We start from the raw sequence: 27,273 nt of genomic DNA, 5'->3' as shown, positions 1-27,273 counted from the left end.
GGTACTGATAGCAGTGTAGATTATAACTCCATTTAATCCCCTTTGACATACATATATTTCAGGAAGCTGCTACTTTCTAAGTTTTTGCCTGAGTCTAGTAACCTAGACTCTGAAGATAGAAGGGATAGAAGAGGGTAAAGAGGGGTGAGCAGGAAACCTTAAGTTCACAAACCTGATATATTTTGAAAGAGATTAGGAAACAAATGGATAAAAGAGAATGAATTTATTTATAGTTTGGTCAAACAGAGGGGAAAAAAGATTCCCTAGTTTCTCTCTGCTTTCTCTGTTGCAATGCCACAAACATAGAGACGTTTGAACAAAAACTAGAAAATACACATATGTTAATTTGTCCAAACTGTGTTAATGTGTCTCTGCCCGGGAACAAATCCCTCTTTTGGCCAGCCAGAGGGCTTTAGTCTCTCCCTCCCCCAACATGGGATCCTGGTGAAATTTTAATCCTTTGGGGATTGTTTCAATAGTCTGAGAGCCAGAGGGAGGGGCACAAGTGTCTCTTCTTAGAATCGCTCTTCTCTTGCCAAAGGGGTGTGTAAACATGCTTTATAAATAGGAAGCCCGGGCTTTCATGGACTTCTTTCCATTCTGGCTAGCATGAAATCATGTTCTCTGAAGAATGGGAGACAATGCCTCAGCTGGTTCTCTCGTTGTGGATCCTCTAACAGGTCTGAGCTGGGCAAACCTTCTTGGAACCAGCATAATCGAGAGTAAAAGGTATGTTGGTTATTCTGTGGCAGTAAACATAGCTTATTGCATAGTCTTAATTCACAGTGGAACCTATATGGCCAGTCAAGTGTTCTCTGCTAGGAGTGAACAGCTCAAAAAGAGTGAAAAGAAGTGGAAAAAACAGGTTAATGGAGAAGCAAAAGCTGGGCAGGTGGTGGTTGGAAGTTTCCAAAGTGGAAAAGACTAGAAAACTTTTGCAAGTTATGAATGTCTGAGTAAGTTATTTAAGGTATATAAAGGATAAGATGTAAAGTTTCCAAGCCCAAAGATTAACGATTACAAGAATTGGCTAAAATGTATGTCTAATCAAAGTTTATTTGGAAATGTCTGGTTATTGAAATGGCATAAAGTAGTTAAAGGTACCAGACTGTTGTGATGGGTCTTCTGGGTGTTTACTAGCCACCCTTAAGGGCTAGTCTAATGTGGTCAGAGGACCGAAAGGGGAATCTACTTCTCCCTCACCCTCCACGGTCAATGAGGTCCCAGGAAACTGTGCGTCATTTCTAGGAACACTCTGGAACTGTGGGAAGTAATCTGGTCTCTTGTTCAGGAAGATTAGAGAGACCCCATCCACTGAATTCTAACACAGTCCAGTCTATAAGGAAGAGGATCAACACCGGGGAGCAATTCCCTCAGTGCTTCCAAAGGAAGCCAGAGTCAGGTTAAGCAAATGTGGGTTATTCTCACATAGACAACTAGGAAGAACGTTTTAAGGAGTCAGAGATTCTTCTCAAGTCCATGTAACTCCTGAGGACCTGATTCTCAACTGGCCTTGACAATATAAAATGAAAAGTTTATTTTGGTTTCTACATGGCCTTAAACACTCATCGAGAAACTATAACCAAATACTAGAGACTGATATAGTTCAAGGGCTCACACCCCCAGGCATTAGACATAAATCTATATAAGATGTTAGACAACTCACTGTGTAGATTAGGCTAGCTTCAAACTTCCAGAAGTCCACCCGTCTCTTAAGTGCTGTGCTTAAAGGTATGAGCCACCATGCCTGGTCTACGATTTATTATGTATTCCCAGCATGTATGTAAGTGTACTACATGTGTGCAATACCTACAGAGACCAAAAGGGGCACAAGATCATTGTGAGCTGCCACATGAGAGCTGGGAACTGAACCCAGTTCCTCTGCCAGAGCAACAAGTGCTCTTAAGCTCAAAGCCATCTCTCCAGCCCCTACTGTCATCTCCCATTCTCTTACTGAACACTGCCTAGAAAGAAATAAGCCATCTTCCACTGGGTGTCATGGCCCCTCGGAGCCCCTGTGGTACGTAAGGTCAATAAAAATGGATCCAAGAGTTTCTACATTAGTGATTAGATTGTTACACCAAAATTACCTGTGACTAACAAATACCCAGGGACATTGACAACAAGGGCAGAGACGATTCAAGAGTAGAATTTTGATGTCTACTTGGCTGTTAGAACAACAGAAACCAGCATGGGAAGAGTAGCCCAGCCTGTCAGCAGTCCGCAGTTCAAAGTCAATCTGCACAGGAGGAAAATGAGCAGACAGTTTATGGACATGTTTTCCTTGTGATAAACAAATTATGTATATTCTGTCATCTGGAAGCCCACACACACACTTGACAACACAGAAACAAAAGTAAGAATTCTAAATAAAGCTGAATGAACACATTTCTCGGTGGCTTCCAAATGTAGCCCATTTAGTTTTCATAACAACCCCATGCGATGGTGGAAACAAATCTTCTGCCAAATCCATTATTTCCCGACCTTTCTTGGGTGTGCATTGCACAGCCCTGTCTGCCCTGACATATTATATCTCAGAGTCCTTTTGCTCTCTTTCTTCTCTGTCTCCACAGCTGATAGCAAAAGTCTCCAGCTTGTGACTTAATACAGGAACCTAGGTGTTCAGAGAGAGCTACACAGAAAAGGTATCCATCTGTGCCCATGTTTGGAAGGAATTAATAAACTTCCAGAGTTCCAGTCAAGCATGAATAATCTAGAAGTCATTTTTTCAATCCTGACAACAAGTAGAAATATGGCCATTTGGTTTTTGTGAAGATTTTTTTGTTTGTTTGTTTATATCACGGAGGTAATGTCCATGAAAAAAATTGATAAACTTTATTTTACCAAAATTTAAAATGTCTAAATTTGGGAAATATAGGTGTGTTCAGCATGATTTAAATATTACATATGTATTTAAGTAGCTTATGTGTATGCGTTAGTCGCTTTTCTCACTGTTCTGACCAAACACTTGACAAGGAGCAACATAAGGAGAGAAGGGTATACAGGTTCACCGTGGCGGCGAGGGCAGCGTGGCAGGAGCATGAGGCCACTGAACACAGCGTGTTTGCCGTCGTGAAGCAGAGAGCAGACAGAAAGTGAGGCTGTGCCATAAAACCCCAAGTGTCGAAGACAGGCCTCAACAAAATTCATGCATCCTAAGGTAGCAGTATGTGGATTAGAATTATTGAGCAAAAAGAACAGAGATATTAGAAAAATAAGAGAAACATAGAACAACATCGGGAGGGAAATTCAGTGAATGCTGAATCACCAGCATTTATTCTCTACACGCTTATATACCACATCTCAAAAGGGAGAGTAGGGAGAAAACAGGCTTTGTTAACATGCTATGAGGAATAGACTTGAATTCTCCGACCTTTGGTCCAGCTGGAGCGGATCCACCTCTCTACCCCCAATACTAATTAACCACACCCTGGGTCAGAATCCCTTGTTTGTAGTCACATCTGCTGTCAACAACTCTGAAAGAGCAAAAATAATCTCAAACTCTCTGACCTCCAGCCAAGGTGGAACAGGCTCACATCTGTGGGCCCTCACACCCAAGGCCTGTCCCCAGCGACCCACTACCTTCAGCAAAGTTACAGACACCTCTAGGAATTTCACCACCTTCCAGAATAGCATGGCCAGCTGGAACCAATAACCAATACAAGAACTTGTGGGGGCCATGTCACATTCAGACCGCAAAACTACTCCATAAATTCATGCAGTTTTTTGTTTTACGTATTCACTCAAAAATCATTTTAATTGAAAGTTTAAATAGAAGCACCTGTTTCTCCCATCCCTGTTTATAAGATGATCTCTCGGAGATGTCCATATCCCAATCCTCAGTATGGATAAATCTGGTAAGAGTAAATAATAAAAAAATTCAGCTATGGCCAGATGTGATGATAGACACTTTTAATCCCAGCACTTGGGAGGCAGAGTCACACATATCTTTTTGAGTTCAAGGCCAGCCTGGTCTGCATAATGAATTCCAGGACCACCCAATGCTATATAGTGAGACCCTGTCCCAAAACAAACAAATAAAACAGCAATCACAATAGAATTTCAGATATGTAAAAGCCTCATCATGGTAAGATTATATACAGCCACAGACTGGAGGAAATACTTGCAAAAGGCATAACAAGCGCAAGATGGTATCTAGGTTGGTGTGGTGGACACACTTGTAAACCCAGCCCCTGGAAGGTGTTAAAGCTGCTCAAGGCTAAAAACTGAGTTAAGAAGGTTCATGTGGGCTACAAAGGAAGACTCTGTCTCAAAAGAAAAGAACACCATCATCTAAGAGTATGAAGACTCTAAAACCTTAGAAGTCAAGCCACACCAGTTAAATCATGTGTAAGGATTGTAACAGATGCCAAAGAAGAAATAGAGATTCATGTATATTCTAATTATCTGGACCATATGAATAGATATTCCACACTTCAGGAAGAGCAAACTGAGATAACAATGAGATATAGTCTATTACGTATAACTATTAGAATGGCTCAAATCCAAAAGAGAAACAATACCAAGTGTTGGCAAGGTATGAAACATCAGGCAGGCCCATTCATTCAGAATGCAAGATGACAGAACCACTTTGGAGGACAGTTTGGGACATTCTTACAGTATAAACATATTCTTAACATATGATCTAGGCATCATAATTCTTGTTATGTACTCAAAGGAATTGAAGATCCATATCCACACAAAATTTGCACGTGGGCACTTAATCATGTTGGGGGCACAAAGGTTCCACAGATCACTAAGAAAACCAGGAATGTTAAACACAGGGGCTTCTTCTCAATGGAGGAGATAAAAATATCTGTTTTCCCTGCCAGAAGGCTGGGAGTGGATTTTGGCTAAGGACCTGAAGACCTTTTTGATATCCATGGAGGCAGGCCTCACTCACCTTTTGCTATAGAGGCAGACTTCACCCAAATTCCTCAGAATGATGATCTTAGACTCTTCTCTCTCTGCAACATTACCCATCCTTAGGGGGGAGGGTGTCACATGCACTTTATGGCCTGCTGACCTCCGTGTTACAAGTCAGAGACCACAATAGATTCTGGTCTTTTAGCTATAGAACCCACCCTCATGGTTACATGTACTTTGTAAAGGAGTTTCTATGTAGCCACATCTTAAGCTTAAGTCACACCTGGAATTGGATGGGTTGTTGCCTGGAAACCTTTTCCCAAACTGTACTGTGTTTTCAATAAGCTGGCAGTGAATAGCCTGGCATTAGTCTCCACGGAGTCTGATCCAGGTTGACAAAGTAAATCTGCTCGGGGTTTTCATTCTTATCTCGCAGTCCTCTTCCCTGTCTGACACCTGCATGGAGGTGGGGTGGGGGTGGGGGTGGGGGTCCTCTCATTGCAGCATTGTTCATCACCACCAAGACTTTGAAATGGCGACAATGCCCCTTTAGCGCGTAAGGAGACAAACTGTGGTACATCTAGATGATGGGACATTATTTAACACGAGAAGGATGTAAGCTCTCACATGGTGAAAACGTGCAGAGGAATCTTAATTACTACCAAGTGAAGTCAGTCAGTCTTTCGCTAAATACTGTACGGTTCCCGCTATAGAACGTTCTGGAAAATACAAAGGATATAACACATTGTATGAGTGGTGGGGGCCCCAAGAGTGGTTATTTGCCTATTGATCCCTTTTATGAACACACTTGATAGTCAGATAACAGGTTGATGGGGCCATTATCATTGCTGTATTGGGTTAGGTGTCTTTATTTTTGCTTGCTTGCTTGCATGCTTGTTTATTTTTTTAGATAGGGTTTCTCTGTGTAGCCTTAGCTGTCTTGGAACTCACTTTGTAGACCAGACTGGCCTCAAACTCAGAGATTTACCTGCCTTTGCCTCCCCAGTGCTGGGTTTAAAAGTATGCACCACCACTGCCTAGCTACTAGGGGTCTTTTCTGTGGGTCCAGGTGAGAATGTTGTATCCTTTCTTAGTCTACTGTGCTCAATAAATTATTGAGCCTGGGTTTCTCAGATTCTGGCTTTAAAACGTCCATGTATTCATGTAGTCCCAGTCTACTGGGGTAAGTTTATAAAAGGTGCCTCTTATTTATCCCTCTGTCCCTCCTATGCATTACTCTATAGGTAAATGTTATCTCCATGCATAAAGAGGTACCTGACTCTGCATTTACACTCAAATGCGACCAAATACTACTTGCCAGCCTAGTCACCCAGAGCAAGGCACAGTCTGAAAACCAGTTTTGCACAATAGAAAGGAACTTAGAGCTGAGCACAGCCTAATCAAATTTGTTCCCCTTTTCACTACCAATTAATACTCTATCAGATGTACCCTTGGCTAACCTGTAACTACCTATGGAGACCAAGATAGCCCTCAAAGTTGTGGCAGTTCTGTATCTTCCTCCACAATGTGAAGATTATGAACATTCACCCTTAAACCTGGCTAAACTCTGAAGATAATTCATGTCCTTTGAAATTATTGTGTTTAAATACTTAATTATATAAACCATTATGTTTTTGAACATTCAAAGTTAGGCAAAAACCAGCACAATATAATTTCTGAGCGTTGTCATAACCCCAGAAGAAACCCTGTAGCTATCAGCAGTCACGTCCCATGTCACCTTCCCTCGGTCTTTACAGCCCCTGGTCTACTTTTATCAGTTGCAGTTGCCAACTCTAGGCTTTATGTTTGGTTTTGAGGCAAGATCTCATATAGGCCATGATGGTCTTGAGCTTTCTATTGAGTTGAGGAAGCTCTTGATCTCTTGGTTCTCCAATTTCTCCTTCCAAATTGCTGGGTTTGCAGGCATGCATAATTACAAGCATGTGGACACTAGACTTTTTTAGAAATGGGATCGGGCAGTAGATGACATGTTGGAACCAACGTCTTTTACTTCTACTTTCAAGGCTCATCCATGCTGCGGAATTTGCCAGAAATCCATCCCTTTTGTGGATATCCACATTTTTATCCACTCATCAATTGGGGTACCAGGTTTTTCCCACTGTGGCATTCTGATGAATTAATGTGGTTGTGTGAAGAGGTGATCTGTGGGCATGTGCTCTCTTGTTCATTGAGTATAGACCTAGAAATAGAATTTCTGGGTCGTATGGTAACTCTGAATTCAAAATTCTGATGACTGCCAAACCGCTTTCCAAAGTGGCAGCTCCATTTTATGTGATCAGCTGCAATGTGTGGAAATCCAAGCAATGCCCCCCAAAGAAACTGAGTCAAAGACGCAAAGATCTGTGCTCGAAGGACTAGAACAGATGGCCTGAGCTCAGAAGATTCTGAGCCCAGCAACCCTGAGTTGCCAGCTGGTGCTAAGTCATTCCTGCAGAATCTTGATAGTCAAAGAGTGGACCATGGAGGTCCCGGCATGTGCTTGGGAGCCTCTTAAAATGTAAACCTCATGTTCCACCCCACATCTACTGATGAAAGGCTATTTCAGTGATTTTTTTATGTGTACAACTTTGCTGCTCACTGCTGTACAGCACTTCAAATAGTTTTAAAATCGTATCTGAGTACCTGTGCCAGATGGGATTGACAGGCGTTCAAGGCTGGCTCAGGGAAAAACCACATGCAGGCGTATCTGTCTCCAGGGTCTCCAAGCCAACCCACTCAATTCTAATTCTTTCTTTTTCTATTTTGAATCTTCTTGTTTCTACACTCTATTTTTGATAACCAGTCCTTCTCTTTGTTTGATCCCTCTCCTACAGTTTGCTTTTTTTTTGTATAATAACCCAGTTGCCATTGTACCACAATAAATAAAAATTAATTGGCCTCACAATTAATGTTTTTGTAATGTGAAAAATAAGAAGCCCAAACCATTTTAAAAGAAATTTGAATGTTTTGGAATGTTTGGAACTTTTTCCAGGTCCTGGAAAATAAAGATTGTATCTATTATTTATGTCAAATAGCCTGCATAGTAATGAAGAAAACCGAATAATAGGAAACAAGAGTAGGAAAAATTCAGAAAAGGCCACTAGACATGAGGTTTGTGTGTCTAATGGATGTCACATTAAAATATTATACTTTGCTGGGATGGATTGAAATTTTAGTTCAGAGCTTCCTAGAAGTCAACAAGAAAAAGAAAAAACCGGGTTACAATAAAACGGGAACCCCTCTGCTTGGAAGTTGCCCAACCATCCATGGGGCAGGGGGTCACAAAGAATTTCATCTTCAGTCTTCAGAGCACACAGACGGATCCAAGCCCATGAGTTAGCTAGCATCTTCTAAAGAAACTCAGGTATTTTACAGTCTATGCCTTGAGGCAGCAACAGAAGAGTGAACCAAAGAGAGCTATCTCGGGTCCTGACTCCAGGCAACACGGATGCAGGCCACCGAAGGGTTAAAGGTTCTGGCCCATAAATACGAGGTGTGCTGTAAATGATGGACTCTGAGTATCTTCTCTTTCTCCAATCTCTCTTTTTTTGGCTATTACCCTACAGCAGAAAATCTTTTGAAATTAAATGTATTCTTAACTGACATATAAAAACACAAAATTTTTCATAATAATGGGGTAATGTGTAATACTACCACACAGGTGTCCATTGTACACATGCACAAAGTCTAAGAAGGTTTAAACACACCTGCAGAGAGGCTTACTGTGCAGCCCAGGCTGGCCTCAAACCCGCAGGTCTCTTTCCTCAGCTTCCAGGTTTGCAGCATGAGCCACCATGTCTAGTATCTTAATATTTTTCTAACTAGAGAAAACACTCAGAGAGAACATTATTGTTCTCTGTAGTCACAGACGAGAACTTCTAACAGTGACTGCGAATTCACCGGCCTCCCTCTCCTCGTCTTTCCTCCTTTTGCTCACCTCAGCCTCTGCCAACAAGCATTCCGCTCTGGCAGACCAGATACTTAGATTCCAATCTTAACATGCACACAACTACATCAGCAGAGCTTGCCTCTCGGATCTAGCCCAGAGCCTTGCTTCTGATTTCTTAGCTCAAATCATCCAATCATATTTTAAATGACAGGAAAGCTGGGGATAATCAATCTATGCTAGCCTCCTCATGTCAGCTGGCTAGAGAGCCCTGCAATCATTGCTGACTTTGCCAAAGCAGAAACGCCATGTCTCCCTGGACACTGGCAATGAGCCGCCAAGCCATGAAGATAAAAAAGGCCAGGCTAACAAAGCTTCGAGCGTCTGGAATAGGACACAGAGCGCCTTATATATAAAGGGGACCATTTGCTGTGACGGAAGCAGTACTAACCTAGTATTAACTCTGTGACCCCTGGAATCTCCCTGCCGGTAATTAATAACCAACAGCAAGCACTTAAGTAGACTCTGAGTACTGAATATGAATTATCCCTGTTGAAACATCACGAAAACGTAAAATTCTCCATTTTTCATGTAAGGACACCGAGGCACTGAGAGGTACTCACCCAAGGTCACACAACTGAATGCAATTGAACTCTAAAGTCTGCGCTTGGTAAATTAAAAGTTGAATAGACAGACACCCTTTCCAGTTCTGCTATTAATTTGTGTTCCTGACGAACCGAGATAATCATCAGACTGTGTGCAGAGCGTGAGGTCGCATACGTTAGGTGTTCAGCACAATGCAGTAAATATCACAGTTGTTCAACACTTTTCCTATTACCATTTCATGGAACAAACCCCTTCTATCCTCTCTCACACAGCTGCCTGAGTGCACAGTTATTCCAACTGAACTGATTAATAAATTCAGACAACAGGTCAATTCAGCCATAAAAGCCAGCAGGCCTGAACTGGTGGCGCTGGGGTGAATTGCGTAGCTGGTCTTCAACGCTATCCAGCTTTTGCATTGGTAGGAACCCCACGTCTCTGCACCATCCCGTACAGTAGTCATTTGCTCCATGGGCCATGGAACTAAACTATCCCATGGCTGAGGGAACATTTATCTCTTAAATTTTTACACAATTATAAAAAAAATTTAGTGGCCACATGCAGCGGCTCTTCTGTCTGGCAACTGCAAACTCTTGATGGGAAGGCACTGTGGGTCACAGCTCTGTTGGTGGCGGGTATGTTTTTACAAATGGAGGCTGACTAGGACACAATGACACACACTTGTAATTCCAGTACCTGGGAAGCTGAACCAGGGGAGGCTCACAAGTTCCACACCAGCCTGGGTTATGTAGCCCGACCCTGTCTTAACACTAAAACCAAAGAACTAATTCAAGGCTTTCTAAGTTTCTTGCACCTGGTAAGTTGGATTGTGTACTGGGCGAGGAGGAAAGAACTCTGTTCTACTTTCCTCCTTAGTGTGTCTTCAATTGATTTTGATACCTCAGTATTATTTAAAAAACTCATTGGAGGGCCAGACTCAGTCGGACACACCTATAATTCTAGCACTAGGGAGACTAAGGCACACAGATTTGAGGCAAGCTTTGTTGCAGAGCAAGGCCCTTGTCTCAAAAACATAAAACTAGTTTAGAGAATGGATTCTTACTTATAAACAATGGCCTTGCATCTTTCCAAATCTCAATTTTAGTATGACCAGAAACTAAGAGGTGCTTTTAAGTCATGGCTTGAATGTTCAATTAGAAAAGAACAATTGATTCAGATGAAGAAAAGATCACATATTTGAAAGGGCTTTCTCATAGAGTATACAAATTGGTGACTAACATAACTCCTCTGCACATCTTTAGTTCACACGACACTGTGCCTTGCATTTTGGACTAACTGGTCCTGCATCAAGAGAGGAAGGGCAATCAGTAAAGCGGCACCAGGGCCACCTCCAGCTTCTGCGTGGATTTGCCTTCCCGCTTTCTTTCACTTTTAATACGAAGAACTCAGCAAGCAGAGTTGAGTCTACACACACACACACACATACACACACATGCATGTGTGTGTGTGTTCATTGTACACATTACATGGCTTTCTGTCATGTTCTGGCTCTCGATATTTTGAACAACTAAGAAGCCTCCCTCTTTAGATTTCCACCCCCACCAGCACTGGATGGGTAAATATTTCTTGGCTGCCGAAATTTGCAGAAAATGAGGTCGAAATCTAATGAGAGTTGCTTGTGGTAAACCAATTGTTAAATGATAGTAATTAAGGGAGTTTTTAACACAGAAAGGGCTTTGTGGGGACTGCAATGTTAAAAGCCTTCTGCATAGAGTCATCAGTCTTTGCTGCCTGGAAATCATGCTGGCTGTTGTGTGAGCCGTGAATGCTCACACAGTGGCCACCCTGGCATTTGCCCTACTCTGTCACTGTCCTGTTGAGTTAGCCTAAGAGAAGGCCTTCCACCAGGACTGTGGCTTCTTGGGCTGTCTGCAAACAGACGTCAAGCCATCTGCCCTCTCGCCTGCCACCCAAGCACAGCTGTTGGGCTCTATCCCAGCTTCAGCCATCTGGAGACGAACAAAGGTCCTCCCCTCCTCCTCCTCCTCCTCCTCCTCCTTCTCCTGTCTGCTAGGGGACAGCGGGGAGTTTGGGCACTCTGTTGGTCTCAGTAAGTAAAGGAAAATGGAAGCAGAAAGATCCAGTTACTCATGGCAGGCAGCTCCTTCCTCTATATTTGTCAGGGTTAGTGAAAACTTTCAATCGTTCTCTAAGTATGACAGTTAGACCTAGATCAGACTTCCTGGACTCAAGAATGGGATGCGGTCTGGGTACCACTAGATGCCATGAGTCCAGTGCCCTCCAGGGAGGGTAACAGGCTTGTACATAGCCAGGTACACTGCAAAGAGACATCCAACCCAGACAGAAGGAAGAGAAGCCTTCCCACCCAAGATGCCATTGGACCTACCGTCTGAAAACAAGGCTGCATTGGATTAGGGCAAATCATAAGCAGAAAGACTGGCCCATGTGAGGGGTGAGAAGTGGGAAGGAGGAGGCTAGACAGAAAGCCAGGCAGTACTGCTATTCAACACAAGGAGAGGAACAGGCAGAGTAGGGTAGGGGCCTCTTGTGGGAAGGTCGTAGTTCTTGGTGCTCAGAAAGAGGAGCGAGTCGAAGCGACAAAACCAAGTAAGAGCAAGGTGAATGGAGGGTCCTAGGAAGACCCATACCTTCCGCTGACTCCTCCACCAGGCTGGTTAACAAAGTAGTTCTTCCTTGTTTATGGAGAGGTTGAAATGTTACAGGTCCAGAGTCAAATTACAGTTTATCTTTGGCTATCTATATAGCCCTGTTAATAGACTTTCCTTGTGCACCTCTTTGCTTGGCCTAACATTCTGTGACTCATAGACAAAACCTTTTGAGTATGTTAACTAACAGACCACCAGTCTCTATGAAGCCAAGAGCTAAGACGCCATTAAATAAGTACGTGAGGCCTATGTCCCTCTTTGCTGTCACCTGCCTGCCTGATGTTCCATCAATGTATTTGAAAAGCACCTTGATTTATAAATTATTTTTGTTCTGCTACTAGAAATTTTTCTTAAAACTGTTACTTTAGGGCTGGAGCAATGGCTCCGTGGTTAAGAGCACGTAGGTCCTGAGTCCAATCCCCAGCAACCACATGGTGATTCACAACCATCTCCAGTGAGATCTGATGCCCTCTACTGGTATGAAGGTATGCGTGCAGATAGAGCACTCAAATACATAAGAACTGCTACCTTCATGGACTGTGGAATTTGGGGTACTGGGAATCTGAGCTCTCAGGCCAAAGTCCCTTAGATTAAATTACCTCTCATCCCCTCTAAGGTGAGAGTTGTAATTTCACGTGTCTACAGCAGGCAGCAATCTAGAGGAGCATTTGTGGTGGCTGGAAAAAAAAACAATAGTGGAGAAAGAGCCAAATAAAACATCCCCACTTGCTGTTGGTCTAATGTTTAATAAAATAAGAGGTTTTTGATCATCAGAGTGTCTTCAAGCTACCCTGCTAGGTATAGGGGACGATCAGCGACTTCAACACTTACTACCTTAGCAAGGGGGCCAGAGCTTGATCTCCAGATCCCACTCCCTGTGGCAGCTTGTAATCCCAGTGCTGGGGAAGCAGGGACAGAGGGAAAACACCGAAAGACCATCCGTCTTAGTCAGGGTTTCTATGGCTACGACAAAACACCATGGCCAGAGAAACTTGGGGAGGCAAGGGTTTGTTTCAGCTCTCACACTCTGGCCACACTCCATCATGAAAGAGTCCAGCCACAAATTCAACACAGGAACAAAAGCAGAGGCCACAGAGGGGCGCTGCTTACTGACTTGCTCCTCATGATTTGCTCAGCCTGTTTTCTAATAGAACCTAGGACCACCTTTCCAAGGCTGGGCCTCCCTCATCGATCATTGATCAGAAAAATTCCCCACAGCCTTGCCCACGGGCCAGTCTGGAGGGGGCATTCTTTCAGTAGAAGTACCCTCTTGTCAGATGGTTCTAACCAACCAAGGCACCCTCTCTCAAAAAAACAGGTCAGAGAGCTTTTGTGGAACAACACCCAAGGTTGTCCTCTAGCCTACATACATGTACACATGTACAGACTCATACATTGAACCTGCTTTTCAGTCTCAGCCCACTGATTCCAAAGGAACCAATCTTGTAACTCCCTTGTTTACCTTGGCCTTGGTCTAAGATCAGGTTAACTACAATGTATTCATGGATGGGGAGAACCATGAAGAATAATTGATAGAGTCTCACTGTTCTAATTTGATGATCTAAGATGCTGCTGCTTCTGCCTGATCCACTCTCCTTGTTCCTATTGTGGTTGGCTAAATGCCTCAATGTCTCTGCCCCTGGACAGCCACCTTACCTGCTTGCTGACCATGGTCCTTGAATTGTGTTCTTGCATCCAGAGAGTGCTCAGGGTGGTCTGCCCTCTAAGAACCCCAGCCTTTCGCTGAGCCAGAAGGGAAAGTTATGTGGCTTCCCCTTGTATGCCTGCAAATTGCTCTGTCTGAAGGTTTCTCAGCATTTCTTTCATGGTCCAGTAGTGCATGGCTTCTTCCTTCCTTCCTTCCTTCCTTCCTTCCTTCCTTCCTTCCTTCCTTCCTTCCCTTCCTCCCTCCCTCTCTCCCTCCCTCCCTTCCTCCCTCCCTCCTTCCCTCCCTCTTTCTTTCTTAAGGAACTCTTTTCCATCCCCCCAAAGAAAAACTCTTAGAAGTGTGGAGAGCAGGAATGCATGTAGACATGTATTCATATATATGTACATAAGTCTCTATCACAGATGATAGGCAAACACACACATGCACACCCAGACACACAATTTTAGAATAGATGTTTTCTCCTCAACAAAGCAATGACTATTATTTCATGCCTGTTCCAGATCCGTTTTTTTAAAGATGGAGGTCAAAGGTGAAGGTTGGTATACAGGAAGCGTATGCAGTATGTTTACCTATTTATTATTTAGTGACCTTGGGATCAACATTTGTAGAAGGATTGGGAAGAACACAGAGGGAGAAGCCACGCCCCATAGTAAAGTCACTGACCACCTGGTAGCCTCGTTCAGCTCCATGAGAATGTCTGAAAATAAAGTATCTGTAAAGTATGCCCACACAAGGTCAAAAGGCTGGTCCTCTGTACTTCAGGAGGTCCTTGGATATGGACTACCCCAGGAAAGGCTCATTCCTAGGCATCTGTAGTAAATCTTTTTTTGTTTTTTTGTTTGTTTGTTTTTTGGTTTTTTTTGTTTTTGTTTTTGTTTTTCGAGATAAGGTTTCTCTGTGGTTTTGGAGCCTGTCCTGGAACTAGCTCTTGTAGACCAGGCTGGTCTCGAACTCACAGAGATCTGCCTGCCTCTGCCTCCCAAGTGCTGGGATTAAAGGCGTGTGCCACCACCGCCCGGCTTGTAGTAAATCTTAAAGAGGCAGACAGTTGAAGACTAGCTGCCATGGGGCTCTCATGGCAGCAGAAACAACAAATTCAAGAGATACCTACGGCACACATCGCTCAGATTCCCACACGTCTGGTCCTGACTAGCTTGCATGCACACAGGCAAAGCAATTCACCTCTCAATTTCAGATTTATCCTCTAAAATGAGGCAGGTTGGATTAGACCATCTCTAGCTTTGAAATCCTAAACCGGGTGGTGGTGGTGCACGTCTTTAATCCAAGCACCTGGGAGGCAGAGGCAGGTGGATCTCTGTGAGTCTGAGGCCAGTCTGATTTACAAGAGCTAGTTCCAGGACAAGATCCAAAGCTACAGAGAAACCCTGTCTCAAAAAAAACCAAAAAAAAAAAAAAAAGAAAAGAAAGAAAGAAAAAGAAAAAAATAGAAAGAAAGAAAGGAAGGAAGGAAGGAAGAAAAGGAAAAAAGAAATTCTAAAAATTTTAAATACAATTGTACTTTATTACCCTGACTTTTACTATGTTTACAGCGAATTAGGAGATAACCCTATATTTATATAATATATATATGGATGTACATATGATGTAGAACATAAACAAATCGTAATGACATGTACATGCATATATGGAGGGGAAAGTCATCTGCCCCTTTTATCTGGCTGAAGCTAGGCTAGAAAACACAAGCAAAAGGAGCAATGGGGACTTAGGTAAACACTCTCTTCCTGCCCATCTCTGAGCGGTGAGGAAGGTGGTCACACAACCCTCGTCTCTGGGAGATAAACATAAAAATACGGTTGTTTACTTAAGAATTCAGATGTTATAAAAACGTCCACCAGCCGTCTCTTTCTGGCTCCAATGATGACGACTAGGTTCAACTGCAGGAATTCTGAGGGGGAAAAGTCCTCTCTGCATTTCAGCCTTCACCAGCCAGCCCACGGATCTTCCATCTCCTCCCCTGCTGGATTTTTTTCAAGGCTCATGTGGGCACCTGCAACACGGAACCCAGATGGCAGCTCTCTTGAATCTGCTTCGGTTTCCTTTAACAGCCTCTTTACCGAAGCTGCCCTGAAGAGGATGCTCGCGCTTGGCTCAGCAGGAGGAACCGGCAGAATCGGGTTTCCAAGAAGATGAGACTCCCAAGTACTAAGTAGAAAGAAAAGACAAATGAGAAGCCAAAGGTCAGTGTCGGGATTTTAGATAGTCTGTCCCTGGGTACGGATGCCATGCGCTGAAACATAGCTGGACCATGATTCTATGTTTATCTGAGTTGTGTAAGTGGTTACCCATTGGAGGTAGAAGCTGATTGGTAGGACAGCGTTTTGCTGTCTCATGGAGATGCGTGTTTGCTAAAGACTTGGAAAGCGTATCTTTATCGCATAGTGAGCACCTCAAGATGGCCCAGCTGGTTTACTGGTTTTCGGTTGCTAGGAAAAAATAGTTAGGTTAGCACACAGGTGGAAGAAAGAAAATGTAGAATTCTGGGGTGAAGAAAGATACCGTGGTCCTTGCTTTTCAAATGTCAGTCTGCAGGCTGGCAACAAGCTGGCTGCTTCCAAATGGCTCTGGGAGCTTGTTAAAAATAGACATTTCTAAAGCCTGTCTCCAGAAACTTTAATATCAAATTATGCTCAATTCTGATAGTTAGGTTTAGGGATGAAAGGAGTAGTTAATAAGCAAGATTTAGAAGACCGGTATGCATCCACTATCTAAATAGATGGTTATTAATGTCAGTTGCATGACAGTTGCCTGACTTAGCTCTTTGGGAATAACAAGCATGTAGAAGACATGCTGTAATGGTTAATATTGGTTCCCAGCTTGACTGGATTGAGAGACATCTAGAAAAATGATTAAAGTATACTTTAGGGAGTGCCCGAGAGGATGTTTCTGGAGACAGTCACTACGTGGGTCAGAAAACTGAGCGGGAAAGACCTTCCCTGGATGGGTCTGACACCACCCAATAAACCTGAAGCCTGGTCAAAGGAAAGAAAAAGCAGGAGAGAGAAACTTGAGGCATGTGCACACAAGACGCTCTGAGCAGGTGCATTTTTGCTGTTGCTGTGGTCTGTGATTTTCAGCAGGTACCAGGATTTTCAGCTTTTGAATGTGGACTGCACCAGCAGGTTTTTAGAGTTTCCAAGCCTTCGGCTTCAGAATGGGGCTCTAGCATCGGTTCCCTGGTTCCAAGGTTTCCAGATTCTCAGACTGAGCAGCTAGTGGTTTACACGGGCTCTGCAGATAGTTCATGGGACTATTCAGCGCCTGATCAGTTAAGTCAATTAATAAATCCCATTACACACACACGCACACATACATGAGTGCACCCAGGTGTGTGTGTATGGGGGCGTATTTTCTTTTCTCATAAATTGACAAATATCTGGCAAAAGCGACATCGAAGAAGGTGCTTGGCTTCAAGGGTTCAGTGTCATCGTGGCAAAGCAGCTTGCGGTGGAAATCTTTATATAATGGCTATAACAAGAAAGAACTAGAAGGAGCCAAGGATAATACACTCCCAAGGACCCATCACCAAGGACCTATTTTCTCTGGGTAAGCCCCATCGTCTAGAGGATCCACAGCCTTTGGAAAGGCCACCGCCAGCTGGAGACCAAGTGGTAGACATGAGCCTGTGGAGGTGGAGGACTATTTGATCATGTGGTAAAGACATGTGATCTGTTGTACCTCACTTGCCTAAGCACCTTCCAATTGACTTAATAAGGAACTGAATAGCCAATAGCTAGGCAGGAGAGAACTGGCAGGACTTCTGGGGAGAGAGAGGAGCTGGGGGAAGAATCTGTGGCTTGCAGGAAGGATGAAGCCAGCCAGACATGGAGGGCGTAGGACATACAGGATGGAGAGGTGACAAGTCATGTGGAAGAAAGTAAATTTGTAAAAATGGGTTGGGAACAAGCCTGGGCTAGGGTTAAACTTTCATAATGAATAATAAGTCTCTGTGTCATTATTTGGGTACTGGCAGTCCAAAGAAAGACCAACAACAGAAGACATTACAAACTCAGAACCATCACATCTACGTTCTATTGGCTCCTTTCCTCTGGAAAATACATACAGGATATCTCAAATGTTGTTGAACAGCGATGGAGGATTAGATATGTGGGTGACTAAATGGCAGACAGATACGTAAGTTTTCAGATACCAGATTATAGCTCATTGGGATAGAGAGATAAATTCTAGATCATCTAGATAGAGAGATGATTTCTAGAGAAATTAAGTAGAAGTTTAAAAACATGTAAGGAAGGAACAAGGAAAAGAGCCTGGCAGATTTTCTTGGAAAAATCCCTGGTTGAGATATTTCAAAGTTGAGCAAGACAAATACTAAATAAACCCCATATATTTGCAAAAAAGAAACTCAATGGAGGCATGTATGTCGTACTTAGCACCGTGTATGGAAATGTCAGTAAATTGTAGGTACTAATTATAAATGAGTAAAAGCTATGGTAAAGTGACTTTTAAAATCTCTCTCTCCCCTGGCCTTTCTGGGGGTTTTCACATCAAAAGTACTTTCTGTGCGACTTTTTTCAAGGAAAGACCTGTGTTGCAGAGAGACTAGAGGAACTGGGAACAGGGTGGTTTGTACCAAACGACTGATTCATCTGGGACTCTGGGGCACCCATGACCATCCGTAAAGCATCTGCGTGGTTAAGGAAGCACTTTGGCCACAGCAGACAAGTGGCCGGGCACACGCGATCTCATGGAGTAACAGGTAACGGGGAATCAACGAGTAGATGAGAAGACATACAGGCGGTATGGCCATGTGTGGAGGCGCCACTGCAGACAGACGGATGATGGATGGCCCCGGCCGTGCTGAAGCAGAGAAATTTCTTTCAGAAGTTTACAGTAACCTGAGGTGGGAAATTCTTGGAGGCGGTTTGATGCCAAGCTCCATCTCGGTCAGATTTGTTCCTGGGTCGCTCAGCACCAGGGACGGGAACGTGTGGTTTGAAGACCAGTCCTTCTCTCTCCCTTCCCTGGCCCCCACGATGATTTAATGTTACCCTTCAGTGGACAACACACACCGCTTGAGCCGTTTGTGTGCTTCCAGTAAGTGCCTGCCCCTGAGGAGGATTAAGCCAAAGCTGCACAGAGAGAGCGAATTTATGGATCTGCTCCTGTCGGTTCCCTACGGAAAGCAGAGTGAACTGCAATTTGGGACCATTTCCTCAGACTTGCTTAAGGGTGGAAGAATAGAGTTGCCTGCAAGCCAGCCAAGCCCTCTAGCTGTCGTGAGAAAAGATGTTCTGCACCGTCCTCCAAAGGACAGGCTTCTCCAGGCCATTCTCCGGGCTAGCTGGCGACAGGACACGTCCTTGTCTTTTCAGGCTGCACAAGGACTCTGGCTCCCGGGCACAGGGAAACCCGCTGCCCAGCTGCCAGCAGGCGGCGGGGACTGAAAAGGAGGAGCGCCACCTGGTGTCGTTTCTAAGCACGACCAATGGCACCCAGGCTTATTAACCCTCTTCAGAGGAAGGGCCGTTTTGAACAAACATACCTTTGCCTTCTCGAAACAAAAATGACTACCTACCCATCCACCCCCAAAGCAAAAATATCTAAAGCCAACGCGATGTGTGAAAATGGCGCGATGTGACTAAATGGAAGCAGGAACCAAGGAGGACCAGGCTGTCTTAAGACCTTGCCTAGTCAATGACGCTGAGAACTGAGCACGGACAAGAACCGGTCGAGGCACATACGCTGAGTCCTGTTCCTATAGAGCTTCTGGGCATTAATCAGTCACATAAGATGTCTATACGTTGAACGTTAGTATATAATAGCAAACTATGGGCAAAGGGAGACGCAGAATCCACCTTGTAATTCTACTCAGAGGCTGAATGAAGATAGAACCCACAAGCTGAGATTTGCCTGGGTGGTACCACAAGTTCAAAGCCATTCTGGGGAACCTAGTGAGACACTGGTCAAAATAAAAAGTGGAAAGAAGGGACAGAGCTGTGTCTCATTGTGGCCCAATAGGCCACCGTACATAAGGCCAAGGTCCAATTGAGTGTGTGGGGGAGATGTGCATGCATATGGTGGGGTAGGATATGTGGTGTGAGGTACGTGCATGAGGTGTAGAGTATTGTGGTATGTGTATGTGGTATATGGTTGTGTGGTGTGTGTAGTGTGTGTGGTATGGTATTTGGTATTTTGTGTCTGTGGTGCGTGTAATGTGTGTGAGTATGGTATGGTATTTGGTGTGTGGAGTGTGTATGTATGGTATAGTATGTGTGTGTGGTGTGTGGTATATGGTGTATGTGGTTGTGTACTGTGTGTAGTGTGTGTGTGGTATTTGGTATTTTGTGTGTGTGGTATGTGGTATTTGGTGTGTGTGTGTGGTGTGTAATATATGTGTGTGTGTGCAGTATGTTATTTGGTGCATGGTGTGTGTTGTAATAAGAGCGGCAGGGCTGCGTCCCCGGCACCCGGCCGCCCACATGGCTAGCTTATGCACCAAAATAATTACACGGAAACTGTATTCTTTTAATCACTGCCTGGCCCATTAGTTCCGGCTTCTTATTGGCTAGCTCTTACATATTGATCTAACCCATTTCTAATATTCTGTGTAGTACCACGAGCTGGCTTACCAGAAAAGATCTTAACCTGCGTCTGTCTGGAGTGGGAGAATTATGGCGACTCCCGACTCGGCTTCTTTCTCCCAGCATTCTGTCTGTTTACTCCACCCACCTAAGGGCTGGCCTATAAATGGGCCAAGGCAGTTTCTTTATTAGTTAACCAATAAAAACAACAGATAAAATACAAAAACCACCTCCATCAGGTGTGTGTGTGTGTGTGTGGTTGAGTGAAGGGTACTCTCACCAACACATACAAAAGCTCCCCTCCTCCTCTTCTGATACTTGATATTGTCACCTTTGCTTCCGTTGTTCTCATTCTCCTGGTACTGACCCCACCCCTCTGTGGCGTGTGTGACCGTCCCTCGTGTCTGACTGTCAGCATGTTTTCATGTGTTTCTTGCCTGCATCCTCCTTTGCTGCTTGTTTTCCTTACTGGTTGTCCTGGCTCCTCACACAGTCTGGCCATGAGGCCTTTAGCACTGTGTTTGTGGGCTCCCCCTCTGCTGGCTATTTCGGTCTCTCAGTGCTGTCTCGGGATGTTAATGTTCATGTTAAGGGAATCTTTGTGGATTCTTCTCTCAGTATTTGACATGTTATGCTTCTGTAAGTGTTCTTTTTTAAAGGTAAGAGATTTTAGAGCAGTTTTAGGCTTACAGGGAAATTGAGAGAAGGAACACAGGTTTCTCGCACATTCCTGCTTCCAGGCCATACACAACTGCCCACACTATCACACCACACAACTGCCCACACCACCATCACACCCCTGTTAGAGTCAACACCCTGTGTTGACACATCATTGTCATCCCAAATCTGTCATTTACATTCATTCACTCACGGTGTGGAGTGTTTGGTAAACTTTGGGAAATGTAATGGCAGACATTCTCCACGGTTGAGTATTTTCAATAAATATACTTAAAATATAGAGTATTTTCTCGGTGCTAAAATCTTTTGTGCTCCATCTGTTCAGACCGCCTCCCCTCCTTTTATTGCCTCAATACCTGTGCCTTTTCCAGAATGTCACACAGTGGGACTCACCATGGTCTCTTTCACACAGTAGCGTGTATCTACATCTCCTCTACATATTTCTTGGCTTGATCACGCCTTCCTTTCTAGTGCCGGATAATGTCCCATCCACTGGATGGACCACGGCTGTCTTAGTTAGGGCTACTATTGCCGTGGTATAACTCAGAAACAGCTTGGGAAGGAAAGAGCCTATTTCTCTCACGGTTCCATATAACAGCTCATCATCCAAAGCAGAGAGGGCAGGAACTCACCCAGGGCAGGAACCTGGAGGCAGGAGCTGATGCAGAGGCCATGGAGGCAGGGAAGGGGGTGCTGCTCACTGGCTTGCTTCCCGTGTTGCTCAGCCTGCTTCCTTATAGAACCCAGGACCACCAATCCAAGGATGGCCCACTGGCAATCAGGTGGGCTCCCCCATTGATCACTAGTTAAGAAAATGCCCTACAGGCTTGCATATAGCCTGCCTGTGTTTTTCTTAGTTGGGGTTCCCTCCTCTCTGATGACTCTAGCTCGTTTCAAGTTGACATAACACCAGCCAGGAAAACAGGTTTTTCAATTACGTGATGAAAAATACCTCCATTGCTTTCAAGATTTCTCTTTCTTTTTTGAGACAGGGCCTCATAGAGTCCAGCTGGCTTCAAATTCACACTACATGTGTGTGATGAGAGTCCCAGCTAAGTATTTTATTTTATCAAAGCTAATATGAATAGTGTTGTGTTTTTAACTCCAAATGCCGCTGGTTCATTGCTGGCACACAAGAAAATGATTCGCTTTGTGTGTTCACTTTGTAACCTACAACCTGGCTACGGTTAGCTCCAAGAGCTTTTTGTCAATTCTCTCAGATTGTCTCCACCAACCATTCTGTGACCTAAAGCCAAGAGCTTTATCATCTCCTCTTTCTCAGTCTGTGTCTGACTACAGCAGCAGTGTTGGAATTATTATGAGGAGATTTTAATACAGGTTTAAGCACTGTGGCTGACAGAAATGTGAGCACTCAGGGAAAGGCTAGCACACGCCCAGGCACGGGTGTGGACTTCTCAAAGACAGCCACACGTAAAAACCTCAGCAGTAGCCACAGAAACGATAAGACAGCCACACGTAAACCTCAGCAGTAGCCCCGGAAACAATTTCAGCAGCTCTCAAATTAATCCCAAAGGTTGCTAAAAAGTGTTTCCCCCTAACCTCTGAAGATGCCTTGGATGGGGTAACGAGCATTGGATATACCATCTTACAAAAACTGGTCTGAAAACATATTGAATACACCAACAAAGGGAACAAGACCCTAGTCTGAACTCCTTAAAAGGAAGGACAGTCCTTACTGAAATGGCCACAGTTCCACCTGCCTGTCTTCTGACCATCAAGGGACAGACTCTACAGTCTCTGGGGCTTCAACTTAGCATGGTTACTCCTGCTTGACAAGGCCCACTGGAATCATTTTTGCCCATCCATCTATCCATCCATCCATCCATCCATCCATCCATCCATCCATCCATCCATCTGCCTATCTGTCTGTACCAGGTCCTATGTTTTGCCTCCAAGGTCCTATGACTTCCATCCCTAAGCTTTGAGCCTAGTGCTTGCACTACAAGAAGCTCTCTGAGTTGGTGAATACTTTATCTCTTCTCTCTCTTTGCGTCTATGTGAACTTTCTATCTCTGCTTCCAGCAAGGCCTCTCTGAAGTCTATGAGTGAGTGTTCTGAGTGAGTACTGTGAATGAACACTCTGAGTGAGCACCCTGAGTGAGTATTGTGAGTGAGCACTCTGAGTGAGTACTGTGAGTGAGCACTCTGAGTGAGCACCCTGAGTGAGTATTGTGAGTGAGCACTCTGAGTGAGTACTGTGAGTGAGCACTCTGAGTACTGTGAGTGAGCACTCTGAGTGAGTACTGTGAGTACTGTGAGTGAGCACTCTGAGTGAGGCCAGATTTTCAGCCTCTGCAGTGTACAGCTGCTGGTAGGCTATCCAAGCAAACAGCGTGTAAGTCCTGTTCCTCTGGAGAGCCCTGACTGATACAATCAATATGAGTTTCTAGTTTAAACAATCAAGGAACTATGGCAGAGGGTGAGGGGTGTGCATACCGAAGTGGTCTTGGCTAAACAGTAACCCGGTTAGCCATGTGATCTAGTTAATCCTGGTTGTGCAAGATGATTTCAGAAATCTGCTTTGCTTAAAGAGACACGTCAGCTTTCCTGAGATGATTGTTCCTACTGTGGGCAGAGTCATCTCCAGTTTCCATCATGGGTGACTTGTCTCTGAAACCTTAGTGTTCCAGACTAAACTAACTATAGCTTTAGGGCAATAACTGGATACTTTTAGAGACATTTTCAAAGGTCTATAACAGGATACTGCAAAAGTTGACAGTAAAATACCTTAACTTTGTACCTTTGACCTTAGGGGGGTGGGGAGTGAGATGGCTGGGTACCACTAGGTTTTAGAGAGTAGTTAACGTGTCTTTCACCAATATCTTCTTTTAGATTCTCCTCAATGAAAGGTTTCTGTACCCCAGTATTAAGTCTTTCTGCCGATGCAGCCAATCAAACCAAGCCAAATTAAGAATTAAAAGTACAGGTTTTTATGAGTAAAATGGTCCCGGATGGTCTCCTGGCCCCCAGAGAGAAACAAGCAGAAAGCCATATGGCCTTTCTGTGAGAAGCCTTTTAAATATTCTTTAGGTGTGGTCTTGAGCATCTCTGTGGGAAGAGCCACCATTTTGTGGGCTTTGTGAGACTGGGCAGAGTTGAGATCAAGAGGGGGCCTGAGGCAGAGCTCCACCCTAACACTCAGCTCCTGGTGATTTCCATTAAAAGAATTTAAAGGCAGGCTGGAGAAATGACTTAGTGGTTAAAAGTGTGTGCTGCTTTTGCAGAGGGCCCAAGCATCTATGTCAGGTGGCTCATAGCCCTTGGTAACTCCAGCTCCTCAAGATCAAACATGTCTGGCCTCTGCACATACTTGAGAAGACACATACACACACACACACACACACACACACACACACACACAAAATGGTTCTGGCCAGGCAGTAATGGCGCACCCCTTTAATCCCAGCACTTGGGAGGCAGAGGCAGGCAGACCTCTGGAGTTCAAGGCCAGCTGAACTCCAAACCAAGGTTCTTCACTAGAGAAACATAAAGCACTCTAAATAGTGAGCACAGGCCATCGATCCAAAGATTCCATCTACATTTTTGTCAGGTTCCATACTATTTTAAATTCTCTGGAACAGAACTCATTGCTGAGGGTGTTTCCCATTCTAAACGAAGTATTTGGCAAGCCCATTTGGATGACCAGCGGGAGGGGACAGGCACATCCTTTCTCGGCTGTCAGAAAGTTTTCTGCTAGAGACAATGATATCGCGAGGTTTTGAGTTCCGGGAGATGTGTTCAGGTTCCTCCGACCAACAATTACCGTCCTCAGTTCCAGTCCTTGGCTGTCCCAGTTGTTGATGGGGGAGGGCTCCAACCCAAATGCTTTATAACGTAGAATGTGAGGGCCCACAGATGTGAGCCTGTTCCACCTCGACTGGAGGTCAGGGAGTTTGAGCTTACTTTTGCTCTTTCAAAGAGGTTCTCTAGGGTGTAGGTTAGCTAGTGTTTTTGGTATAGAGGGGGATCCATTCCATCTGGACCAAAGGTCGAAGAGGTCAAAGAATTCATTGAATTCGTTATATCACATCAATGAAGTCTGTTGTCTCCCCCTCCCCTTTTGGAATGAAGTTATATAAGCAGTGGAAGATAAACGTGGACAGATTTAGGGTTCAGCATTCCCTGAATGTGTCCTTCTGATGCTGTTCTGTGTTTCTGTCTTGTATTTCTCTTTTGCTCAAATCATTAATTCTAACACTCACACTCTTAACTCTTAATCTGCGGGCACCTACCCTAGAATGCACAAATTCGAGGAAGCTGGTCTTGGACACCAGGTAACATCTAACTCACCGCCTACTTCCAGAGTTGAGCCACAGTCCGCTTTAAATAAAGGGGACAGACCCCAAATGAACTCAGAGACACCAGGCTCTTTTCTTACAGACCCCCAGGAGGAGTCTGTAAAAAAAGAGGTTGCTATTTTAGCAATAGCATTTTCTAAGTACCTGTTATAATTATGTCTGTTTTTCACAACTTGATGACAGGGGCTCTGAACCGAAATGAAGTGCCCACCAAGCTACGTAAAAGAAGAAGGGGTGGGGATCAAGGTTTTGATTTGGGATAGGAAGGTAGGAAGCACTGTGTGGGAAGTGGGGGTCCCTGGACCCTGACACTCAAGTTGTTTGTGTCAACAGGTATTGAGTCAACAGGAGTCGCTGAGGCAGACAGACAGACTTACCGAAAGGGTTTTTGCAAAAATAGAGAATCCCATGGGCTACAAAGAAGAAAGAGCAACAATGGAAAAAAAAAACTTATTAAGAGAAAAAAAAGAAGAAAGGATGGGGTGGTAGGAGGTGCCCCTAATTGCAAACTCAGGACCCAAGTATCTGATAAGACAGCCAATAGAGCAGTATAACTCTGTATCCACTGCCATGCCAACTAGTCTCCCTTACATGAATTTCTCAACAAAACATTTGCTGGAGGGAAAGACACTCCAAGAAACCCAGAAATCCGTGACAATGGGTGTTTACCACACAAGCCTTGAAGGGAGTAATTGCTTCCTGACTGCCTTGTCTTTTGTTACCAAGTCAACAAAATACAAATTGTTTGTTTTCCAATGTTCTTTGGTGTTCTAGCAGTATTTGCAATACCCCCAAAGAGATAATTGGATAAAGACAAAAGTGGAAAAGTCTCGGGCTTTGGTAAAGCCCAGGACTGACTTAGAAGGCGTGCCTCAGCACTCAACAGGGTAGAGACTATCTCCCTGGACTGCAGTCTTTCTGATGGAGAAGGAAGAACACCCAGCCCAGCCGTAAACTGTGTGTGGGAAATTTGAAGCAACAGTTTGCAACGTTACTGGTCCTGGTGAATATTCTGATTATTGCACTACTATTTGGTGACATTTTGGTATGTTATTCACTTACAAAGCAACATTTTGTACAATTGAACTCCTTATCCTTTTGGGAACAAAATATTCAAAGGAGAGTAGCTGCGGATATGAGCAGTCTCATTTGTTGAGGCCGTTTGAAGCGCAGCCTAAGGAGATCCTGGAATGTGCATTTGCTAAGACAAACTAAAGCGCTCACTAGTGGAAAATCCTGCTAAGATTATGAGAAAATCTCCTACAGGGACATTCCCTCTACAGCAGTGCTTCTCAACCTTCCTAATGCTTTGACTCTTATTTAATATAGTTCCTCATGTTGTGGAGACCCCTCCAACCATAAAATTATTTTTGTTGCTACCTAATACTGTAATTTTGCTACTGCTATGAACCATCACGTAATTATCTGTTTTCTGATGGTTTTGGGCGACCCTGTGAAAAGGTCAGAGAGTCTGCAGCCTACAAGTTGAGAACTACTTCTCTAGAAGAACTCAGATATTATTTGTCTGTAATTGTAAGATAATTGATCGATTTGACAGATACCGCAGGAAGTTACAACAGAAGCCATGCATTGTTTTAGCCCTCAGGAAGCCAAGCTTTTCTATCTGTCAATCCTCAAAACTCACTGAAGAACACTAGGTCACTCGAGCTTGTGACTCTGGCAGGCCTTGCCCTTGTCCCCCATTCCCTCTTCCTTGCAAATAATAATGATAACAACAACAACAGCAAAATTACATTCCTAAAGCTAGCTGCTAAGGTCTATTCCTTTATTTGGCCACTTTCTACTCCTAAGGCTGATTACCAAGGTCTAGCTTTCAAAGTGTTGAAGTCCAGCAGTTAAAAGCCCCCTTTGGCTGCCCTAATTAACATGCCCAATTAAAATTAAACACCTGATTCTAACGTAGGTTTCCCATTTCACCTTTAGAAGCCACCATTTCCCTATGTGCCACATCTGTCCCCGCTATCCAGAGGCAGCCCTTTGTCCCCCCCAGGACAAATAGTCCTGTCCCCTTCTCTTGTTCCCT

General features: G+C 44.2%; 1 long non-coding RNA gene across 1 annotated transcript in view; it reads left to right on the top strand.

Annotated features, from left to right (window-relative positions):
• The first annotated feature begins 15,679 nt into the window (after nucleotides 1–15,679).
• LOC130866054 (uncharacterized) overlaps nucleotides 15,680–27,273 on the top strand; it is a 37,273-nt gene continuing 25,679 nt past the window's right edge. The window contains exon 1 of the long non-coding RNA XR_009056295.1: nucleotides 15,680–15,870. This is a non-coding gene — a long non-coding RNA (uncharacterized LOC130866054). The remainder of the gene's footprint in view (nucleotides 15,871–27,273) is intronic.

The sequence above is a fragment of the Chionomys nivalis genome, chromosome 24, assembly GCF_950005125.1.
Source record: "Chionomys nivalis chromosome 24, mChiNiv1.1, whole genome shotgun sequence".
NCBI lineage: Eukaryota > Metazoa > Chordata > Mammalia > Rodentia > Cricetidae > Chionomys > Chionomys nivalis.
The sequence above is the reverse complement of the archived record's forward strand: the minus strand, read 5'-3'. Positions and strand labels throughout refer to the sequence as shown.